This window comes from Lynx rufus, unplaced genomic scaffold (assembly GCF_022079265.1).
Source record: "Lynx rufus isolate CCGP_SWC_20201006 ecotype Redwood Valley unplaced genomic scaffold, mLynRuf1.p SCAF_2, whole genome shotgun sequence".
Lineage (NCBI taxonomy): Eukaryota > Metazoa > Chordata > Mammalia > Carnivora > Felidae > Lynx > Lynx rufus.
The window spans coordinates 134128627-134151831 of record NW_025814834.1 but is presented as its reverse complement, the minus strand read 5'-3'; positions in this window follow the sequence as shown (position 1 = coordinate 134151831).

Sequence of the window (23205 nt, the reverse complement as noted above, 5' to 3'; positions counted from 1 at the left end):
ACACACACACACACACACACACACACCCTTTAAAGCAGATCTCCCTAACCATGCCCGCACTGAACAATCATGTATACAAAAATCTTAAAAATACAGGAACAATTTCAACCCCATACAGTATTAACATAATTATCCTCCACTATATACAAAGATTTTTCCCCTGAGAATTAAGAGTTTTAAGTTTGTACTAATAATAGTAATAGTAAATCAGTTGATGTGATCATCAATAAGACAAATGAGAAAAACAGTGTTTAGAGCTACATTATATGGAAACCATCAAGTGGATAGGAAAAAGAACAACTGAATAGAGTTTTAATCTTCCTTTCCCTCCTTTCCCTCTCCCTAGGATGGAAAAGACTTCTTAAGTAATATAACATCTCAGAATCTGTTCAAGAAAAATTGGTGTGATTCATTTATATAATAAACTAAAAATGTACATATATAGTAATTATCACCACAAAAAAAGTTAAAGATAAAAAATGGAATATAAATATTTGTACCATACACAGCAGAGTGAAAGTATAGAAAAATAAATAAATATCTTATAATATATTAAATATAAAAATATATAGTTTATATTATGCTTCATGGATTATAATTCATATACATAATCTGAGTGCAAAACATAAATCCATAATGTAACACAAAGCTATAACAAAGCATCAAACAACTTATCTTAGACGAGTTATCCCAGAAAGCAAACCTGAAGCAAAATTAAAAAAAAAAAAGTTCACGTGCCCCTAATTTATTAGGTAGTACAGGGAATTGGGTGTGAGAATAGTGTGGCTAGCATGTGTCCAAACTTCAAGGAAGCATCCCAATACAGTATTGTGACTAAGTCCAAGTATTGCCCAAACATTAAAGTCTGAATCACAGGCAAGTATCCCCAAATCAATAAAATCTTCTTTACCCACCCCCTCAACTCAGCCTCCTCAATGTCCTTTGTACATGTTTTCCCCTGGTCCTTGCTGGCATATATTAAACAGGTCTTTAAACGTGTTTGTGTATAGGCTATTTCTCCTGGAGTAGGGACTATACTTTCCTACTCAGACTCTGCTGAGACCTAATCCTGGTTATCAGCCTGGAGGCTTTAAGGGTTGTGAGGTACAAGCATCATCTAACAAGTACTTGCTTTCAGGGAAAGTCACTACCTGACGTCCAGGCAAGAAAGAGGCAGTTTTCTCGCAACCGGGAGGAAGACACCACTGCTGGCTTAGAATTTTCACAGGACATGCATGCTCAATATTCTCAGGTTCACTCAAATATTCCCATCCCAGGCTTAAGGTCTCTTTATTTTAACCAGCATCTGACTTTTACATAAGAAGTTTTTTGAAGCTGCATATTAGATCTGTTTTGCAGCTCTGAACTCTTACAATTAGATATTAAGGCTCATTTTCATCACAGTCTCTCTCTCTCTTAGTTTTTATTTATTTTTTTAAATGTTTATTTATTTATTTTGAGAGAGACAGAGTGGGGGGGGGGAGAGAGAGAGAGAGACAGTATGAGCGGGCAGGAGCAGAGAGAGAGGGAGGGAGAGAGAGAGAGAGAGAGAGAGAATCTCAACCAGGCTTCATACTGTCAGTGCTAAGCCAGATGACAGACTCCATGTCATAAACCGTAAGATCATGACCTGAGCTGAAATCAAGTCAGGTGCTTAACCTACTGAGCCACCCAGGCACCCCTAGACAGCATTTTCCAGTGACAATACTATATAACAGAGAGAGAAAAATTAATTGTGTTGGTCAGGGGGCCATTTCTGCTATGGGTGTCCTTGTATTTTTTTAAAACTAAGTTCTTTATCTGGAAGAAAGGGGGAATGCCTTATTTGTCTTTTAATTATTCTCTAGTTACTTACTTTGAATAAAGCAGGAGCAGAAGTTTTAAATTAAAAAAAATATAGATTCACTTTTTTATTTACCTGAGGTCACCAGATATTAGGTAATGAATATCTGCATACGTACATGAACACATGATTTTTACTCTTGGCAACATTGCATATTAGATTATATGAAGTGATATATTCCATCAAGGAGACAGTGTGTGATAGTAGACAGGGAAAGGGCTTTGGAGCAAGAAAGACAAGGTGTGAAGCCCAACTTAAACACTAAGCAAGTGTAGGACACTTAACATCTGAGCCTGTTTCCTCAGTTTTTAAATATTAGAATAATACCCACATAGTAAATTTTTGGATTAGAAATAATATATAAAGTTTCTAAAAGTGTTTGACACATAATAGATATTCAGTAAGTGATAGTAATTATTGCCTTAGAATGTGATTTAAACCAGAAACATAGGAAAATTACACTAAAATGAAGCACAGACACTTTCTAATTAAAATGTGTGCTTACTGAAGTGGAACTGTTTCAATAGCTTACTGTGGCTTTTTAAAAATTAAACCTAAGTGATAAATGGTCTGCTTCTTGAATAACCTGGGAAACCATAAAGTTTCCATCTAGTATTTCTAAGTATATATTTAAGAGAATTCTGCATTTGCCAAGTCTAAATGTCAAAGTTTTAAGATTGCCTTGCATTAGCCAAGTTTGACTAATAAGGTAGGAAGAAACTTTCTGCAGTCACTACAGAAAAGGTTATACGTAGCCTGGAAATATGTTTCTCTAAGCAAGGAGGATGTGCCTACATTTCTCCCTAAATTAAGAAAAAAAAGAAATGAAAGAAAACGAAAGAAAGGGAAAGAAGGAAAGAAGAATGGAAGGAAGGAAGGAAGGAAGGAAGGAAGGAAGGAAGGAAGGAAGGAAGGAAAGGGAGGAGGAAAGAAGGAGAGAAGGGGGGAGGAGGGGGAAAAAAGAAAAAGAGAAAACAGGAAAAAGAAAATTACCACTTTTGTAGCAAAGACAATTTTTTTACTAATTAAGTAGAGTTTTTCACACATACTCTACATCATTATTACATTCAATCATTAATGCAGTCAAATAAATTGATGGAATAAATTGCACAAATAAAGTTTTTAGTTTCACCATTTATTTTTTTTTGCAAAATATCAAACCTGTAGAATATTTGAAAATACAGTGCAATGAACACTTATATACCCTTACCTAGATGCACCTTTTGGGTTTCTATTTAAATTCTAGTTCTCTTAAAAAAAAATCCAGTTAGTTAAAATACAGTGTAATATAGTTTCAGGTGTACAATATAGTGATTCAACACTCCCATAAACACCCGGATTCATCATGACAAATGCACTCTTTTACCCCCATCATCGATTTAACACAGCTCCCCATACCCTCCTCTCTGGTAATCATCAGTTTGTTTTCTATAATTAAGAGTATGTTTCTTGGTTTGCCTCTCTCTCTCTCTCTCTCTCTCTCTCTCTCTCTCTCTCTCTCTTCCCCTTTGCTCATTTGTTTTGTTTCTTAAATTCCACATACGAGTGAAATCATATGTATTTGTCTTTCTCTGACTGGCTTATTTCACTTGGCATAATACTCTCTAGCTCCATCCATGTCATGACAAATGGCAAGATTTCATTCTTTTTTATGGATAAAGATGTGGTATATATACACAATGAAATATTACTTAGCATAGAAAGAAACAGATGCTTCACCTTTTTTGATTCATTTAAAAGTAAGATACAGACACCTTTCTTCACAAATATTTTACCATGTATCTGTTAAGAATAAGAATACTTTTTTATATGTTAATAACACCATTATCACATCCAAGATATTAGCATTGATTCAATATATTACCTAATACATAGTTCACATTCAAATTTGTCCATTGTCCCAAAAAATGTCTTTAAGGTGTCATTTAAACATTAATCTGGGATCCAATCATGACAAGTTATCATATTTCTTTAGTTTCCTTGTCTGTCTACTCTTTTTCTTTTCTTTTTTCTTCTTTCTTCTTTCTCTTCATCTTTCTCTTCCTTCTCCCTTCTCCTCCTTTTTTAAAATTCATAACACTGACTTTTTTTTTAGTCTACCCAAGTTGTTTAAATATCATTCTACAATCTAAAATTGTTTGTTGTTTTCTTAATTATATACATATTAAAAAGCTTTGGTAAAAATATTTCATAATTGATACTTTATACTTTCCTGTGTCATATCAGGAAGTATAAATTGTTATTTTCTTATTATTGGTGATATTATGTTTGATCACTTCATCATGTCTATCAAGTTTCTCCATTGTAAAGGATCATTTTTCTTTTACAATTAACAAGTAATATCTGGAGTAAGACTTCGGCCCAGTTTAAGTATTCTGTACCAAATATCTTCCATCAAAACATCATTCATGAAAATGAATGATTTTAGTATTCATTGATAACCTTTGCCTGAATTGATTACTACAATGATGTGTGCAAATAGTGATTTTTCTACTTCTAGCCTTCCTTTGATATTTATTAGTTGACATTCTTCTATGAAGAACAGCTTTAGTTGTTTCCCTCTCCCCTTTTTAGTTGTAATGATAACAATTCTTAAACTTTTTTTAAATGTTTATCATTTACTTTTGAGAGAAACAGAGTACGATTGGGGGAGGGGCAGAGAGAAAGGGGGACACAGATTCCAAAGCAAGCTCCAGGCTCTGAGCTGTCAGCACAGAGCCCAAGGCACGGCTCAAACCCACAGACTGTAAGATCATGACCTGAGCTGAAGTCGGACACCCAACCAACAGAGCCATCCAGGTGCCTCTCATATTTTCTATAGTAAAATATACATAAAATAAAAATTACCATTTTAACCATTTTTAGTGCACAGTTCTGTGGCAATCAACACATCCACATTGCTGTGACTCACCATCACCACCATCCATCTCCAAAATTCTCTTATCTTGAAAAACTGAAACTATTCAGTTAAGAATAACAGTTAAATAATAACTCCCCATTCCTTGTCCTTCCAGTCCCTAGGGACCACCATTCTACTTTCTGTCTTTTAAATTGGATTATTCTTGGTACCCCACATAGAATTAGTATGTGTGTGTGTGTGTGTGTGTGTGTGTGTGTGTGTGTGTGTGAGACTGGCTTAAAAACTCATAATTTTAATTGCATATAAATTAAAATCATCAGTTCAGTGAATATGCTATAAACAAAGTTAAAAAAGCAGCTACAGATGTCAGTGCTTACCACTAGGGTAACAATACAAACTAGTTTGTCCAAGATAATTCTGGTTTTCTTCCATTACTTAGGTGTAATTAAAAGTGCACCTTTCCATTCTTGAAAATGGTCTGGTTTAGGTAGTCACACTAACTAAAAGTTTCAAAAATGTTATATACAAATTTATACAAAACACTTAAAAATCTACAAGAAAACAATTAGTGGAGAATGGTTGAAGGTTATTGAACAAGTAATTCATTGAAGAGAAAAACTATACAGTCAATCAACAATGAAAAGATTCGCAACCTCATGACTAATCAGGGAACACAAATAAAACAACTGCTAGACATCATTTCACATGTCAAATTGGAAAAAAAAAAAGTCTGACAATACAAGCCATGATGAAGATGTGGAGACAAAAGCTTAACCTTACTTCTATGTGTATATACAACACTATTACCAACTTGGAGGATAATTGAGCAGCAGTTAATAAAGCTGAAATTGTATATAAGCTTTGATTTAAAACTTCCATTTCTAGGTATATTAGAGAAACTATCACACAGATTCACGTGATGAGTGTACAAAAAATTAATTGCAATATATAAAACAGGAAAATAATTCGAGACAACCTAAATTTTTATCAAGAGGAGAATGAATATATGCATTTTAATATAATGTTAAATACTATATTATATAGCAATTAAAATTAATTACATAGTAAATATTAGCAGATGAATATCCTATCAACATAATTATGGCAATGGGAAAAAGCTAGTTAAGAATATATATTAAATTATGGCTTCACATATATAAAGTTTGTAATCATATAAAACAATATTATACAATGTATGTGGAGCCATCCATATATTCTTATGTATATTAATTCATGAGATTTTCAAACCCCAAATTTAGGATAGTAGTCATCCGAAGGATGTGGTGAGAACGAAATGGGAGTAGTGGGTATTTTAAGAAGTTTACATTGTATCTGTAATATTTTATTTTTTAACAAGTTATGAGGAATAAATGTGGTGAAATTCCCAAGATCTGAGAGGATTTAATGTTGAATCTACAGGTACTTATTATTTCTGTAATTTTCTGTATATTTTGGAGTATCATGCTAATTTTAAGATTAAAGCCTGCATGGAAAAAAGACAGTGTCTTCAGCAAATGGTGTAGGGAAAACTGGACAGCAAAATGCAGAAGAATGAAACTGGACCACTTTCTTACACCATACACAAAAATAAACTCAAAATGGATGAAAGACCTAAACGTAGGACAGGAAGCCATCAAAATTCTTGAAGAGAAAACAGGCAACAACCTCTTTGACTTTGGCCACAGCAACTTCTTACTTGAAATGCCACTGAAGACAAAAGCAAAAATGAACTATTGGGGCCTCATCAAGATAAAAAGCTTCTACACAGTGAAGGAAAAAAAAAACAGCAAAACTAAAAGGAAACAAACAGAATGGGAGAAGATATTTGCAAATGACATATCAGATAAATGGTTAGTACCCAAAACCTATAAAGAACGTATCAAACTCAACACCCAAAAAATAATCCAGTGAAGAAATGGACAAAAGACATGAATAGATCATCATCAGGGAAATACAAATCAAAACCACCATGAGATACCACCTCACACCTGTCAGAATGGCTAAAATCAACAACTCAGGTAACAACAGATGTTGGCGAGGAACAGATGTTGGAGAAAGAGGAACACTTTTGCACTACTTGTGGGAATGAAAACTGGTGCAGCCACTCTAGAAAACAGTATGGAGGTTTCTCAGAAAATTAAAAATAGAACTACCCTATGACCCAACAATTGCACTACTAGGTATTTACCTAAAGGATACAGGAGTGCTGATTCAAAGGGGCACATGCACCCCAATGTTTATAACAGCACTATCAACAATAGCCAAAGTATGGAAAAAGCCCAAATTCCCATTGGCTGATGAACAGATAAAGAAGAAGAGGTGGGCGCCTGAGTGGCTCAGTCGGTTAAGCATCTGACTTTGGCTCAGGTCATGATTTCATGGTTCATGAGTTCGAGCCCCGCGTCCAGCTCTGGGCTGACAGCTCAGAGCCTGGAGCCCGCTTCATATTCTGTGTCTACTTCTGTCTGCCCCTCCACTGCTTGCACTGTTTCTCGCATTGTCTCAAAAATAAATAAACATTAAAAACAATTTTTTTAAAAAAGAAGAGGTATATATATACAATGGAATATTACTTGGTGATCAAAAAGGATGAAATCTTGACATTTGTAATGATGTGGGTGGAACTAGAGTGTATTATGCTAATCAAAATAAGTCAGAGAGGGATATATATATATATATATATATATATATATATTATTTTGCTCATATGTGGAACTTAAGAAACAAAACAGATGAACATAAGGGAAGGGAAGGAAAAATAACATAAAAACAGAGAGGGAAACTAACCATAAGAGACTCTTAAATACAGATAACAAACTGAGGGTTGCTGGAGGGGAGACGGGTAGGGGGATGGGCTAAATAGGTGATGGATACTAAGGAGGGCACTTTTTGGGGTAAGCACTGAGTTAGTTATATGTAAGTGATAAATAACTAAATTCTATTCCTGAAATCATTATTACACTATACGTTAACTAACTTGGATAAATTAAAAAAAAAAAAATTAAAGCTTGCATAAAAGCATACCTTCATGCCTAACCTAAATTTCATGAGTCTTATTAAATTCATCTTGGTTTTATAGAAGGTATAAAAATGTAAAAAAAGTAACAGTTGCTTACTTCATCCCTACTAATTTTCCCTTTGTATGAGAAGTTCTTGTCTATATTCCTGAAAATAGGCTTCTGGTTTCCAAAAACGTTTTCTAAATATTTATTAGACAGAATCTATGTGTCAGGCACTGTTCCAGGTGTTGAAGATACAGCAATGAACAGACAACAAAGCACCCCTTCTGGTGCAGCTTTCATTATAGTGTGCAGAAGATAATAAAAATAAATAAATAAATTGGAAATCAGTTAGAAAATGATACTTCCTATAAAGAAAAGTTAATAAGATAAGGAATTCCAGAGAATGAGGTTGCAGTTTTAAATACAATTGATCCTTGGGGCACCTGGGTGGCTGAGCGTCTGACTTCAGCTCAGGTCATGATCTCACGGTTCTTGAGTTCAAGCCCCACATTGGGGTCTGTGCTGTTAGCTTGGAGCCTGGAGCCTACTTAGGAATCTGTGTCTCCCTCTGTCTCTGCCCCTCCCTCACTCATGCTCTGTCTCTCAATCTCTCTCTCTCCCCTCTCTCAAGAATAAATAAACATTGGGGCGCCTGGGTGGCGCAGTCGGTTAAGCGTCCGACTTCAGCCAGGTCACGATCTCGCGGTCCGTGAGTTCGAGCCCCGCGTCAGGCTCTGGGCTGATGGCTCGGAGCCTGGAGCCTGTTTCCGATTCTGCGTCTCCCTCTCTCTCTGACCCTCCCCCGTTCATGCTCTGTCTCTCTCTGTCCCAAAAATAAATAAACGTTGAAAAAAATTAAAAAAAAAAAAAGAATAAATAAACATTTAAAAATATTTAAATACAATTGATCCTGAACAATATGAGGTTAGGGAGCACTGACCCCAAGCAGTTGAAAATCCATGTATATACTTTGACTCTCTAAAACTTGAGTAATAGCCCTCTGTTGACCAGAAGCCTTATTGATAACATAGTTGATTAACATGTTTTATATGTTATATGTATTATACACCGTATTCTTATAATAAAATAAGCTAGACACGATATTTTTAAGAAAAAAATCATAAGAAAACATATTTGCAGCACAGTCTGTGTTTATCAAAAATATCTATGTATAAGTGGACCCACACAGTTCAAACCACTGTTGTTCAAGGGTCAACTATAATTTGTTCACAGAATTGCTCGTTGAAAAGGTATTATTAGAGTAATGTGAACGAGATGAGCGAACAAGCCATACCCATATCTAAGGGAAGCATTTTCCTGACAGAAGGAGCAGTCACTGCAAATATTCGTAGGTGGAAGTGTGTCTGAAATGTTCAAAACCATTAAGGACGCGAGTGAGCCTAGAGCAGGTCAAGTGAAAGGAAAGAGGTAGGAGATGAAGACAGGTCCTCTGCAGAGCCCACAGACTAAGGATTTGGGCTTTTACTGAGAGTTAGATAAGAGTTCCTTTGAGAATTTTGAGACATAATCTGACAGATTTTAAAAGCTCATTCTGGTTGCTTCAAACTATAGGAGAGGAAGAATGGGAGCAGGAAGACAAGTTAGAAAGCTAATGCCACAATCCAGTGAGAGATGATGGTGCCCTACAGTACTGATTAAATTAGCTTTTGAAACTACTTCTGTACATTTTTTTCAAGTCCTTGGAATCATGAAATCTGTATTATTTTTTTGAATCAACACATGGGGTATGAAGTTAGAGTGAGCTACAGAAAGATACATAATGGCTGGTACTTTTCTGGAACAGTATGGTATGCATAGGTGTATGTTTATTATGGTTTGATCATTGAAAGACTAGGCAAAGAACAGGGAACAATCTTCTCTTTCTTTTATTATCCAAAATACTTTCAGAGAATCTGGAAGGCTGCACAGATGTGCCACAAAATGAAAACAAAATATGAAATGTTAAACTAAATGAGACCATCTTAAGGTGTGTGTGTTGGGTGTGTGTGTGTGCATGTGTATGTGTGTGTGTTTCTTCCATTGGATGTACTCATTTGTTTTTGACAAGATAATCAGCACTATTGTTGACTTTTATGAGGTGGTTTATGTTACTGGGAAAAATTCCTAGGGTCTCTATAAAACAGAGGAAAACTTTCCCTTGTTGGCTAAATGTCATTGTACTGACCAGTCTCACACCTTCTGAAAAGGCCTAAGAAAAGTTTTGTAAGTGTTTGGGAGTTGCTGTTTTTGAGCCAAATATCAAGTCGCTGTGCTTGCTTCCAGTTCTCTTTGTTCTCCACTGTGGCAGTAAAGAGCTCTAATGTCTACAGGATGAGTTGGGTTCTGTGAGCCCAGAAAATGCCAATTTATATGAACCCTAAGCCAGTTGCTGGCTGCCTTAGACCAAAGCACAGAAAAATCCCTATTTTGAAGGGTGTAAATACTAATTTGTCAAATTTAAGTGTATGTACTTCTCAGTGGCATTAAGTAATTGTTGCATGTAAAACTTTAATTAATAAACTACATCCATAATCTATGATTTATTACAAATGACACTATCAATCTGTTTTATTTATGTCATAACCATTTAGTTACAAAATAATTTCCAAATGAACCATTTAATCATTATGGCTTATTTACATCATTATAGAAGTTTTAAAATCTTATGTTCCAATGATCAATGAATATCTTTAAAATGATGTTTTAAGAAGAATGCAAATGGCTGAGATTTTATTAAGTGACTATCATATCCAGATGATGGGCTATTATTTCCATTCTAATGCCTGTAGGGCTGCCAGTAAGGCTGCCAGTCATAAAGACTCCCACACAGCAGGCAGGCAAAGATCAGGCCTCCAGATGTATTTATGAACCCCATGCAGCCTACTGTCTACATGTTGTTCAAGGCTGACAAAGACAATCTGTCAGTTGTGGGTTACATTTCTATTTAAAGTTTTAAGTGCTATCTGAAAAGTACATATTTCAATGCTTGCATTATTTTCATTCTCTTTCAAATATAGTGCTAGCATTAAAATGCAGCTTTCATATGCCCTAGTTTTTGAAATGATCAATATTTTTAAAATGTAAATGAAGGTTTATGAGGATATTTAGCCAGCCAATTTGAACCTCAGGAAAGTATGTTATTCCACTTAGATGCAAGTTTTTACACTATTTTCATTATATTTTATTATGAGGTCACTGTAATTAAATAAAACCTGGGTTTGAGAAACTCATATTTACATTTAAAATGCAATTTTAGTTACTTGCATTTAACCATCCTAGTATTTTTGAAACAATTAAAAACTAATAATATATCCTATATCCTCAGTCTCAATCATTTATATGTGACATGATCATGTCTCTAGCATCCCGAAGTTTCATCCCCAAGAGAAGAATCAGCCAGCTGCAACATGTAAATAAATTACTCTGGTGTCTATTTGACATCTGGGCATATTCTCACCTCATGCCTATTGCCCTTGTTATCATCCAGCTGGTAAGCCTTCTGATTTTCTCTTTTACCCATATTTTCATCCTCATATTGTTGTAACTTCCTCTCTCTTTACCTATCCTCCTACTACTCCCTTGGTCCTTTATATTTTTTTCTTCTGGAATTGCACTCTACTCTAAACATTCTCCACTACATTTCCAAGTCCTTCACAGAAAGCTACTTCATCTTATTCTTTTCCACCCACAAATGCAGAGAGAGAAGTCAGAATTCTCTGATTACAAATTACTATTTAAAATTTTATTCTGGGGGCCTTGGTGGCTCAGTTGGTTAAGCATTCGACTTCGGCTCAAGTCATGATCTCATGGTTCATGAATTTGAGCCCCATGTCAGGCTCTATGCAGACATCTCAGAGCCTGGAACCTACTTCAGATTCTCCCTCTCTCTCTCTCTCTCTTTCTCTTTCTGTCTCTCTCTCTCTCTCTCAAAAATAAACATTAAAAAATTTAAAATTTTATTTCTAATTTCCCTAGAGCATAAAAATAAGGCTTCTTTTGTTCCAAGCTATCCAATGATATCGTCTCTTGCAATCTTCATTACCATTTTTTATCTTTCTTCTTATGATCAATTCCTTATATTCATTGACAACTTTCACACCTGACTCTTATGTACTCTAAATCTGATAATCCCCGTGTCCTTGAGCTACTTAACAGTGACAAAAGTAAAAATGATAACAACAGCAACAAAAGAATAATATAATAACATAACTCTTCCATGCTAGGTTTTTGCTAGGCTCTTTAATATATGCTTTTTCATTAATGTTTATAGTGGTACTTTAATTCTACTTATTAGGAAACTGAGGGACCTCAGAGTTAAGTAATTTTCCCAAGGTCGTGTAGCTTAAGAGATAGATATTAGAATCTGTGACCTTTTCCTCTATACTATGTGGCCTTTACCCTCAGTTTGTTGACCTCAGCATTTCAGTGACCTTTATTTGTACTACATTTCTTTTTTTTTTTTTTTTAATTTTTTTTTTTTCAACGTTTATTTATTTTTGGGACAGAGAGAGACAGAGCATGAACGGGGGAGGGGCAGAGAGAGAGGGAGACACAGAATCGGAAACAGGCTCCAGGCTCTGAGCCATCAGCCCAGAGCCCGACGCGGGGCTCGAACTCACAGACCGCAAGATCGTGACCTGGCTGAAGTCGGACGCTTAACCGACTGTGCCACCCAGGCGCCCCTGTACTACATTTCAATCACTTACTCCAAAAACTTTATCTTCGAGATTCATACACCAATTTCTTACCATACTTCATTTCTCTGTGTGTCTATTATTTTCTAACTCTTTTTCTCCAATTTCACTGCTTCAACTAGTCTTTCAATATACAACTGTACACTCATTTCAAAACTCCAAACCCTCTATCAGTATATGCCTATCCCAGCGCATAAACATCACAACAGAAAAACTGTGCATCTATTATCTGTGCCATCAAAAAAATGTCTTCAAACTGAGCTAGGACTGACTTGCTCACTCCTATTTTCATTGTAATCCAGTCCAAAATCCATTATTCCTAAATAGCACTACTTTCTTCCTTCCTTCAGCAAATGTGTACATTCCCATTTTGTAAAATAAAATAAGACCACTTAAGCAGAATTCCATCGATTTTCCCGATATTCCATTATGGGATTTAACTGCAGCCATCCCTTCTTTTAAAAAAAAATTTTTTAATGTTTATTTATTTTAGAGACAGAGAGACTGAGCACAAGAGGGGGAGAGGCAGAGAGAGAGGGAGACAGAATCTGAAGCAGGCTCCAGGCTCTGAGCTGTCAGCACTGAGCCTGACGCAGTGCTCAAACCCACAAACCATAAGATTATGACCTGAGTCAAGGTGGGACACTTAACTGACTGAGCCACCCAGGCACCCCGGCCATGCCTTCTTTTAACTCCATTCTCAAAGGAGATTTCCCTGCTCCTGTCCAATGTCTATCTTCCTTCCCGCAGTCTCCAACATAACCTACTACCATCTTCATGTCATTCAATCTGTTTTTCTCATCTAAATCCCTCCTTACAAATGTGCTCTCTCTCCCACATTAACAAAAAACAAAATAAAACCAAATACAAACAAATAAAACCTGTTCTTTATTTCTGGTCTCCTTTACTCTCAACTTTCTTAAATCTGGTTGTAATCCACTGCTCTGGCTGTCTCCATGATCCACACCCCTAGCTGAGAAATCCAATGGGTGCTCTGCAGTCATTATATGATCTGTATGTGATATTTGACTTTTTAGCCCTTCCTTCCTTCCTTCCTTCCTTCCTTCCTTCCTTCCTTCCTCTTTTTTTTCCTCTAGCTTATGTAATATCACATATTTATTCACATATTTATTCATTCAACAAAATTTAATGGAGCAGTTATTATATATTACCTCTATACTGTCAGGAAAGACACATTAATTCTTGTCTTCATACTTAGAGTCCTGACAATTTTAATCTTACCCTTCATGTAGGATTCACCTCGCTCTTTAAGCCTCTGACTACCACAGTCTTAGGTCATCTCTTCAGCTCTGAAATGCCAAAGGCTACAGTATGAATTAATTCTTTTAGTATTTACTTACAGTTACCTTGAATAGTTCGTTATAGCCTCTGGTGGCTTAAATCCTGAAGGAATTTACAATTGGGTTGCAAGTGCCTTTAGGGCAGTGACCTTGTTTTATGCCTTCTCTCTTTTCTATTGTCTTTCTTAGTAATAAAAAAGGATTCAATAAAAATGTACTGATTTCTCTGAATCTCCACATGCAAGGTCTCAATTAAAAACTCACCTATCACTTCACCTATATAAACTTCCCTTTCTCTAAACATCCATCTGTAGAAATCAACAGTGCTATAGAAAAATCACATATCCATGATATTTGTTCCTCTTCAAACTTTAAGGTCTTCAGTCTGAGCTAGAACTGAGTCAATTTGTTCACTCCAATATTCTTTTATATTCCCATTATAAATTTGAAAGTATGGATGAAATTAGTAACTTTCTAGAAATTTCTAAAATTTCTAAAATTTCACAAAATAAATTCCAAGAGAAAGAAACATAAAATGATAAACATAAATGAAAAGATTTTCCTTATTCTTCCAAAAAGCAAAAGATCCAATCAGTTTCAAAATTTTAAAGACTAGATACTACTATGTTTTTAATTTCAAAATATTTTTATAATTCTAAGATATTTAAATGAGAAGCATAAAAATGATATCAACATATAACAGAAATTTCAACAACAAAAAAATACACTATATCATGAACAGTATGTAATCATGATGCATGATGCAATACATCATGTACAGTAATGCAAAATTCCATACTAAAATACTCATAAAAAGAATCCAAACCACATTAAAATTATGATTCTATGGATTCATTCCAGGGATGTACAGGTGGATCAATATTAATCACAGTGATAACTCCAAGGAGTAAAATCATATTGTGATGTTAATGAGACATTTGACAAAAGTTAACACTCATTGTGTTTTTAAAAATAAAATGAACAAAAATAAAATAAAATAAAATAAAATAAAATAAAATGAACAATAAATTAGTAATAGATTAATGACTCCTTAAAACGAAAACTGTGCATCTCTCACCAAATTCACCATCATCCTTAATGGAACAATACCAGAAGCACTGCAAATGAAGAGAAAAAAAAAAAATAGGGTAAGGGGCACCGGCGTGTCTCAGTCAGTTAAGTGCCCAACTTTAGCTCAAGTCATGATCTCAGGATTCGTAAGTTCTAGCCCTGAATCAAGCTTTGTGCTGACAGCTCTGAGTCGGCTTCAGAGTGTCCTCCCTCTCTCTTTCTCTCTACTCCTCTTGTTCTCTCACTCAATCTCTCAAAAATAAAAAAAATAAACACTCTTAAAAAAGTAGTTTAAGATGTCAGTACCAGCACCATTAGTTAATGTTGCTGCTGTGCCATTGTGATCCTATGTATTCACAAATTTGTGTTTTGATTACAAATAGAGACCTTTAGCATAAGAAATTTCCCTTCCTCATGAACTTTAACACTTTGAAGCCTGAATTCCATGTTTGATATTAAGATCACAAGTCTTACTTTTTATTTTATTGTTTTAAAATATTTATTTAGGTATTTTGAAAGAAAACACAGGAGTGAGGGAGGAGAGAGAAAATCCCAAGCAGGCTCCCTGCTGTCAGCCCAGAGCCTGATGCAGGGCTTGGACTTACCAACTGTGAGATCAGGACCTGAGACTGAATCAAGAGGAGGATGCTTAACCCACTCAGCCACCCAGGTGCCCCTCTTCCTTTTTCTTTAAACTTGTATTTTCCTGATTTATTCTTGTAGTCAATAAAATTACCTTGCTTAACTTACTATTTTTATCAGTCATAAACCAAACCCATTATTAGCATTACATGAGTAAGAAGTTTAATTTAGGAATTAGACTTTACACCAGTGTGGAGGAACTAGGGAAGTGAAGGTCTGGAAAGAGGGAATTGGAGGATCAGAGAAACAATCAGCAATCAAAATTGCCTCAAGTACTGGCCTAAGTAAAATAGTCTGAACACATGATAAAAGTCAAGAAGCCATGCAAATCTGTCTACAAACAGTGGAGATATTTATAGAGGTCAAAGGAAACTGCTGCCCCTGTGGTACTGCTGCCACTGTATGTGTACAAGCATAGCCCTGGTGGTGAGCCTTGGGCCAGCAGCAGTCAGGAGGCAAGGAAGTTAGAAAACACCATGACTCAGAGCACAGGAGGAGAACAAGAACAAGCTGAGGGCTACCACATATGGGAACTTGATCATCATTGATGAGGGAGCACAATACAAGCTAACACCCCACAAAACACCCCCACCCCAGGTGGGATATGTGTGATAAATCTCAGGCACTCCTGGCTGCCCAAAGACAGAGGAAAGAGAAAGAAAACCAGTGGTTAACTGATAGAGATCACAGTCTAGCAGGACTTGAGTCTCTATCAGTTTACAAATATCTTAGTAACATTACAAGAAAAGGGCAATCTTATCAACAGCCTAATCTCCAGGAATTCCCTACTGTCTTAATGCTTTGCTAGAGGGAAAAACAACCTTAGCTTGACAATAGCTAGGCCTCCAGTATGAGTCTTTAGCCTATGGAAATCCCTTTAAGAAACTTCTTCTTTATCTCCCCCAAGTTCATAGTATATAACCAGTCACTCTTCACAACACCAGTGCAGCTCTTTTTGCCCACAGGCCCTGTCCTTGTGCTTTAATAAAATCACCTTTTTGCACCAAACACATCTTCAAGAATTCTTTCTTGGCCATCAGCTCTGAACTCCCATCACTCCAAAGCCCCATCAATTATCATGTCCGACCACCAGGGCCTAAATAAATGGTTTCTCCTTCCCAGCTGCACTCTAGACCTTCCAGGAGGTCCTGTTTTTGACCAATTTTAACCAGGTACCATAGAATGAAGAGGAATCTGGCAAACAATGTCCAAGTATAGACAGTAACAGTAATGGCATTTTGACAAGAAATCATCCAGTATACATTTGTGTAACTCAATATGCTTATTTATTACTTAATTTTATAAACTAGAAATGATATTCTTTGATTCCCAGATACTTCAGATGTGGTAACAGACTTGTTCTACTTTTTATCTTCTTGCTCTTTAAGGGGTTAACATTTTCTCATTAAAGTATATAAAACATATCTAGCTTGTGTTGGTTCTAAATAAAATATATTTAAAAGTTCATGACTTTGTCATTCTTTTCCAGTCATCCTTTGTTTGAGGTTCACCTGCAAGGAGTTTCCTTAGCAAGAACGTTTGGGAAAACTAATCCCTGAGTGCTGTCTGTTCAAAACAATTTGTTGAATTTTCACTTGAAGCACAACTTGGCTGTACATATAATCTGTGAGTTACACTTCCTTGCCTATCATATAAATACTGCATATTGCCCCATTGTCTTCTGAAGCTGAATACTGCTAAGGAAAACATGAAATCTGGTTGATTTGTTTTTGCTCTTCTAAGTGACTTGGTATTTTCACTTAGCATTGCAAAAGATTTTTTCTTTAAGGGCCAATACTTTATCAAATATATTTCATTATTGACCATTGTGGTTCAAACTGTCCTGGCATATAACATGTTTTTTTTTTGTTGTTTTTTTGTTTTTTGTTTTCAAAAATGTAGATTCGAGACTTCTTAAATTTCAGGAATGTTTTCTTGAATTATATGTTTCTATATTCTGTTCCATTATTTTGGCTTTCTTCTTGGTAAACTCCAATTACACACATTTGATCTCCTTTGCCTTTCTTGTGTATCTAACTATTCCCTTTAATCCTTTTTAACTCCTCTGTATTTCTCTTTTATTTTGGTCGCTTTTCTCATTCTATACTCCAGATCTCCTCCTGTGTTATTCTCAATGTTTATGCTGCCTTGTGCTCCAATTTTGTCTTATGTTTCTGTGATTTTTTTATTATTCTTCCTACATTTTCCTGAGTTCTACTAGTGTACATTTCATTGTCTTCTATTTTCTCACCATATTGTCCCTAAAATCTTGTGTTTTTACTTTGAGATCTTCTTTTATAAAAGTGATTATTTCATTTTTCTCATTTTTTAGTTAGTGATAAAATATTTGGGCAGAACTTTCATCTGCTCTTTCTCATTTTGTGATGCATTTTTGGGTAAATCTTTTCCATTTTGTTTCTTCTATTAGCTGTGTGTCAATGCTAGGCCAGCTTGAATTTTACATCTTACTGTGAAATAAGCTACATTTTCCTTGTCCAGCAGTTGCAGGTGTTTCCTTTAGGGAGTGTAGTTTTACTGTTATTTTTGAAGACATTTCATTACTTGTATGTTACTCTGCTCTATTCATATTTCTTATGTACTTTGACCCATTTATCTTTTCAGTTTCTGCTTTGTCTTTCCCAGATCCCACAGATTTTATTTCATTTAGTCCTTTTCTGATATTGTTGCTTCTGGACTATCTTGCTATTCTCTTACCATGTGGTTTGTGCTGCCTTTCAATTCATTCAGTTTTGTGCCAATCTTAGTTGCTTTTAGTAGTATTTACACTTAAAAAAAAATCTATGGGATGTATATGTTTACTGGTTTCATGTAAAAATAAATTGAAGATTTGTTTTTAATTTCCCTTGTTGCTTTTATAAGATACATTTGAGGAAGACGGAAAACAGTTTAAGCCCCAATTTACTAGAAATAAAGAACTCCATTTTTTACTCTTGTCTTTATATTCAGTAGCCTGTGAAAATTCTTTTCTTGCATACTATGTGTTCTTTTCATCTTCAGAAACATTTTCTCCCAATTTCTTCTTGATACATATTTTAGAAATCATTCTGTTCCATCAGTTGGGTTCTTCCTTCAGAGACACTATACTTTACTGAAGCATCTTTTCTTTAATATCTTTATCTTTTTTATAAAATGTCTGCATTGTTGTATTTAATAAAATGTATTTAATCAACTCTTTCCTTCATATCAGCATTATAACTTTCATGATATTGATACTATATATTGCTATTTTTATTTCATTTGTTTAGGTGATAATAACATTCTTTGTAACCTCCATTTAATTGCTAACACATATAATGAATTCTGGGATGTACCACCCAGACTGTGCCTTCATGAAAGAGGTGCTCAGTTGGCAGAAGTGTTGACTGATAATGACTTACAACTTAATTTCTCTCCGAGAATTGCTTAGACCAAAAAGGAACTCCTTAAACCAAAGTTACATGCTTGCCCATCCCAAAGATAGTCTGTTATCAAGTGATTGGCCTAATGGAGCCACACATAAACTTAACCTCCTTGCCTAAATTCAAATGGGCATTCCATCTCCAGAACCCCTCATGGAAATGGCTGAGGCCTCTGTTGTAACTGTATTTCAGTTTTTCCTCTCCCTTTGCCAATTCTACTTCCCCTGTTCCCTAATATGAGTTGTTCCTATAAATATTTGTGACAGATTGAAAATGGCTACAAATTCTTTGGTACTCTTTTCGCCATAGATAAAGTCTATATTTCTTCCTCTCAAAACTGGGCTATTCTATGACCACTTTGATTAACAGACTATAGTGGAAGGGACACTATGACAGTTTATGCCTAGATCCTGGGAGTATATGACTAGAGAGAAGAGCCAACTAAGTATAGCCTTACAGTCATCTCTTCTAAGATATCAGGCATGCGAGTGACCTGCAGACCAGTCCAGCTAACCAAACAAATCTACTCCCAACTCACTACCATAAACCCTACATGAAGCAGAAGAATCACTTAGTCAACCTCTGCCCACATTCCTGACTCACATAATTCGAGGTATAATAAAATGGTCATTTTTAAGACATCATATTTTTGTCATTGGGGTTGTATAACAATAAATAACTCAAATCACACTCCAAAATATCTCACATTTAATATCTAATTCAGAGCCTGTATCCTGAGAAACAAAATGTAAGACAATTGATATGAAGAGTGATCCTAGGAAGTAGACTCTAAAATTTTATAACTGGATCGGTATTGGCTAACTAGCAATGAAGACACTATCACTTGCGGTAAGAGGAAAACTGATGGCTCCAGTTATGCCATCTCATTTTGCCAGGGATGAACTGGGATGGGATACCAAAGGAAGGGGATGCATTAGCAGTTTTAGTATTGTACATGTGTAAGAGGTACAGAATTAAGTATAAGGAGTATTGCTGAGTGACACTGAGGCATTAGTCAAAGACTTTTATTGTCTAAGGCTAAGGATTATTTAACCACCAGTTGAAGGTAAAGTGTGAAACGAAGGCCTTCTTAACATAACATAAAGAGTCTCTTATTTTCTGTCATAGGAATACAGAAAAATGCTGTGGATAAGGCCTAAACCTTAATTATTATAAGGGTAGCAGAGTTTAAGAGAAGTTTGCGTTGTCAAGTCCAGCCAATCTATTATACCAAGTCAGGTCTCTGATTGGAGAGACTGATGTCTAGCACTGAGATTTGTGTTGTATTCAATGTACTGTTGCAGTTGAATGCACTGAATTTCCAGATTCTTCTGAAACATCCTGCAGACTTCCCTCCACTTAAAGGCTAGCTAGCATCTTCCATGTTAAAGATGATACAGAAAACTTTGTCTTGCAAAACAACCTGTACCAACAGGGAACATCTGTTCCCACCTCTCCTTTTCCCATTGGATCGATAATATTGGTCAAGTCACCCAGCTGGGGAAGTATTGGGCTTGTTAAGGGAGGAAAGGAATAATAAGAAAATGTATGTAATGGATACTGAGGGTGCTGGATCAAGAACAATATAAAGTTGGACAAAACATAGCTTTTTGAAATGGGAGCAATTTCCAGAAATTCAGGATAAAACACCTGGGCAAGAACCCTGGGAGACTATGCTCTTGGAAGCTTAGAAAAAGTAATGGCCTACATTCAGCGATGTAGAAATGCTGGAACTACCATGGAAAATTGTGGAGGAAGGGACCAAAAGTCTCAGAGAAGCAGGCATGCTAGAGTGGAAAAAATGCATGGGACAAGAAACTAACCAATCATCTATGTTCTGTGATAAAGCTCCATTATTGAAATGGTAAAAGGTAAAAAAGCAACAACATTGTTGAGAAGCTCAGTGACAGCTATCATTTATAGGCAGGTTTAGTAGAAAGGTCTGAGTGGAAATCAGAGGTTCATAGAGACGAGATAGATGAGCAACCAAAAAGGGTATTGCTCAGTTTTCACAATCAAAAGAAAATAAGCATAAATGATCATGAGCCTGTGGAAACTTCTCCAGTAGAATACCATCCCTGTCCAATTTCTGAATATGAACCATTTCTCAGGTCCAGAATCCTGGATATGCCAGGTAACTATGAGAAATTACCCTTAACTACCATGTAAATATATTCTAATGATTCCCCCGTTCATTCCCAAAGAGATCCTATGGCCATTTATTCAAGCAAATGATGCAGGAGGAGAAAAATTAATTCAAAAGAAGCAGGAAAGGACAGTAAAAGAGAGGAAAGTTGGATAAAATAAAAAGGATAAAAGAAAATGGTAGAAATAAATTTTAAAATACTGGTGATTATAGCAAATTTAAAATGTACAAGAAATTACAATTAAGTCAACATTCATCAAAATGGATTATAAAGTTATAAAACTAAATCCAAATATAGGCTACTTAAGAAAGTTACATCTAAAACATAGGGTCACAGAATGTTTGAAAGTAAAGAACTGATAAAAAGATATGCCACGTTCATATGCCAGATACATAAACTTCCTGGCAAAAAGCATTGTTGTGGATGTGAAGAAAAACTCCATCATGACAAAAATTGCAATTCTCCAGGGTAAAGCAAAAATTACAAACTTGAATATACCAGATCATATATCCACAATATGTATGAAGACAAAATTTGATGAAACTATAATGAGAAACAGATTAATCCAATGTCACAGTAACAGATTTTAACATATCTCTTTTCATAATTTGTATATTCAACAGGGAAAAAAGAATAAAAAAGACTCCAAAATTACAATAAACAAGTTTTAAATAGTGAATAAAAATCGTTCCCTGCAGGGGCGCCTTAATAGCTCAGTTGGTTAAGTGTCCAACTCCTGATTTTGGCTCAGGTCATGATCTCATGGTCGTAAGATCAAGCCCTGCATGGGGCTCAGCTCAGTGCTGAGTGTGGAGCCTGCTTGGGATTCCCTCTCACTCTCTCTCTCTGCCCCTCTCCTTGTCATGTTTTTTTTTTCTCTCTCTCTCTCAAAATAAATAAATGATTATTAATAAAAAGAAAAAGAAAAATAGATCCCTGAATCCAACAGTTGGAGAAAACACTATTTTTTAATACTCAAGGGACAGTTACAAAACTTGATGACAATCTGACAAGAAAGTTTAGACACATTAAAAGATGCATAATCTCTTTTCACAAGGTAGTGAAGTTTGAAGTTAATAATCAAAGGGGAAAAAATCTACTGTATATGGAGACTGATAAGCATATTTCAAAAACTTGTGTATCAATGGAAAAATTAATAATAAATAGGCTACGTATAAAAACTTCATCAAGGTATGAGAGATGTTACAAATTAACACATTAAGAATGAGAGTGAGGACATAACCACAAATGGTATAAGAATTGAAAATATCGGGGCGCCTGGGTGGCTCAGTTGGTTAAGCGTCCAACTTCGGCTCAGGTCATGATCTCACAGTCCGTGAGTTCGAGCCCCGCGTCGGGCTCTGTGCTGACAGCTCAGAGCCCGGAGCCTGCTTCTGATTCTGTGTCTCCCTCTCTCTCTGCCCCTTCCCTGCTCATGCTCTGTCTCTCTCGGTCTCAAAAATAAATAAACATTAAAAAAATTTTTTTAAAAAGAATTGAAAATATAATAAAAAATGTGAATGAAAAATATTATTTAAAAAATTTGAAACATTCATTTCTATAAAATGCTCAAAAAGAAAAAGGAACCCTGAACAGTTCTTTGATCAGTATGTACATTGAATCCATAGTAAATTTGCTCACAAAGAAATGAGATATTTAGGGTTGTACCCTACCAAACATAAAAGGAACACACAAGTACAATCTTTCACAAGCAATTCCAGGCTCTACTGTTTTCTGTCTCTGCCTGGGCAAGTTACTTAACTGATTGTAGATCACTATTTTCATCTATACAATGAAATGATAATGCTACCCATTTCATAAAGTGATGATAAAGATTAAGTGAGTTAGTGCATATAAAGTATTTCCATGAGTCTGGAAGGAGCACTTTGAGGAGTCATGAGGAGCACTTTGTAAGGGTTTATCATGATCATCATTATTATTACAGAAAAATCTTAATACCAATAAATACCAATAAACAGTATGGGAAAGAAAAATCATAAGCTAATTGCATCAACAAACAGATGCAAAACTCTAAATGAAGTATAGGAAAAGTCTCTCATAACACCAATAAAACAGTCTGAAAATTTAACTTCATAAAATTGGAGGTTACATCATTACAAGGAAAAAAATCAGGGTGTGTCTGCTGGGAGTTCCTAAATTCTAACTATTCAAACCAGGTCTGTCCAGGTCCTGCCTGTAGTTTAATGCTGCCTGGTGAGAGTTGTC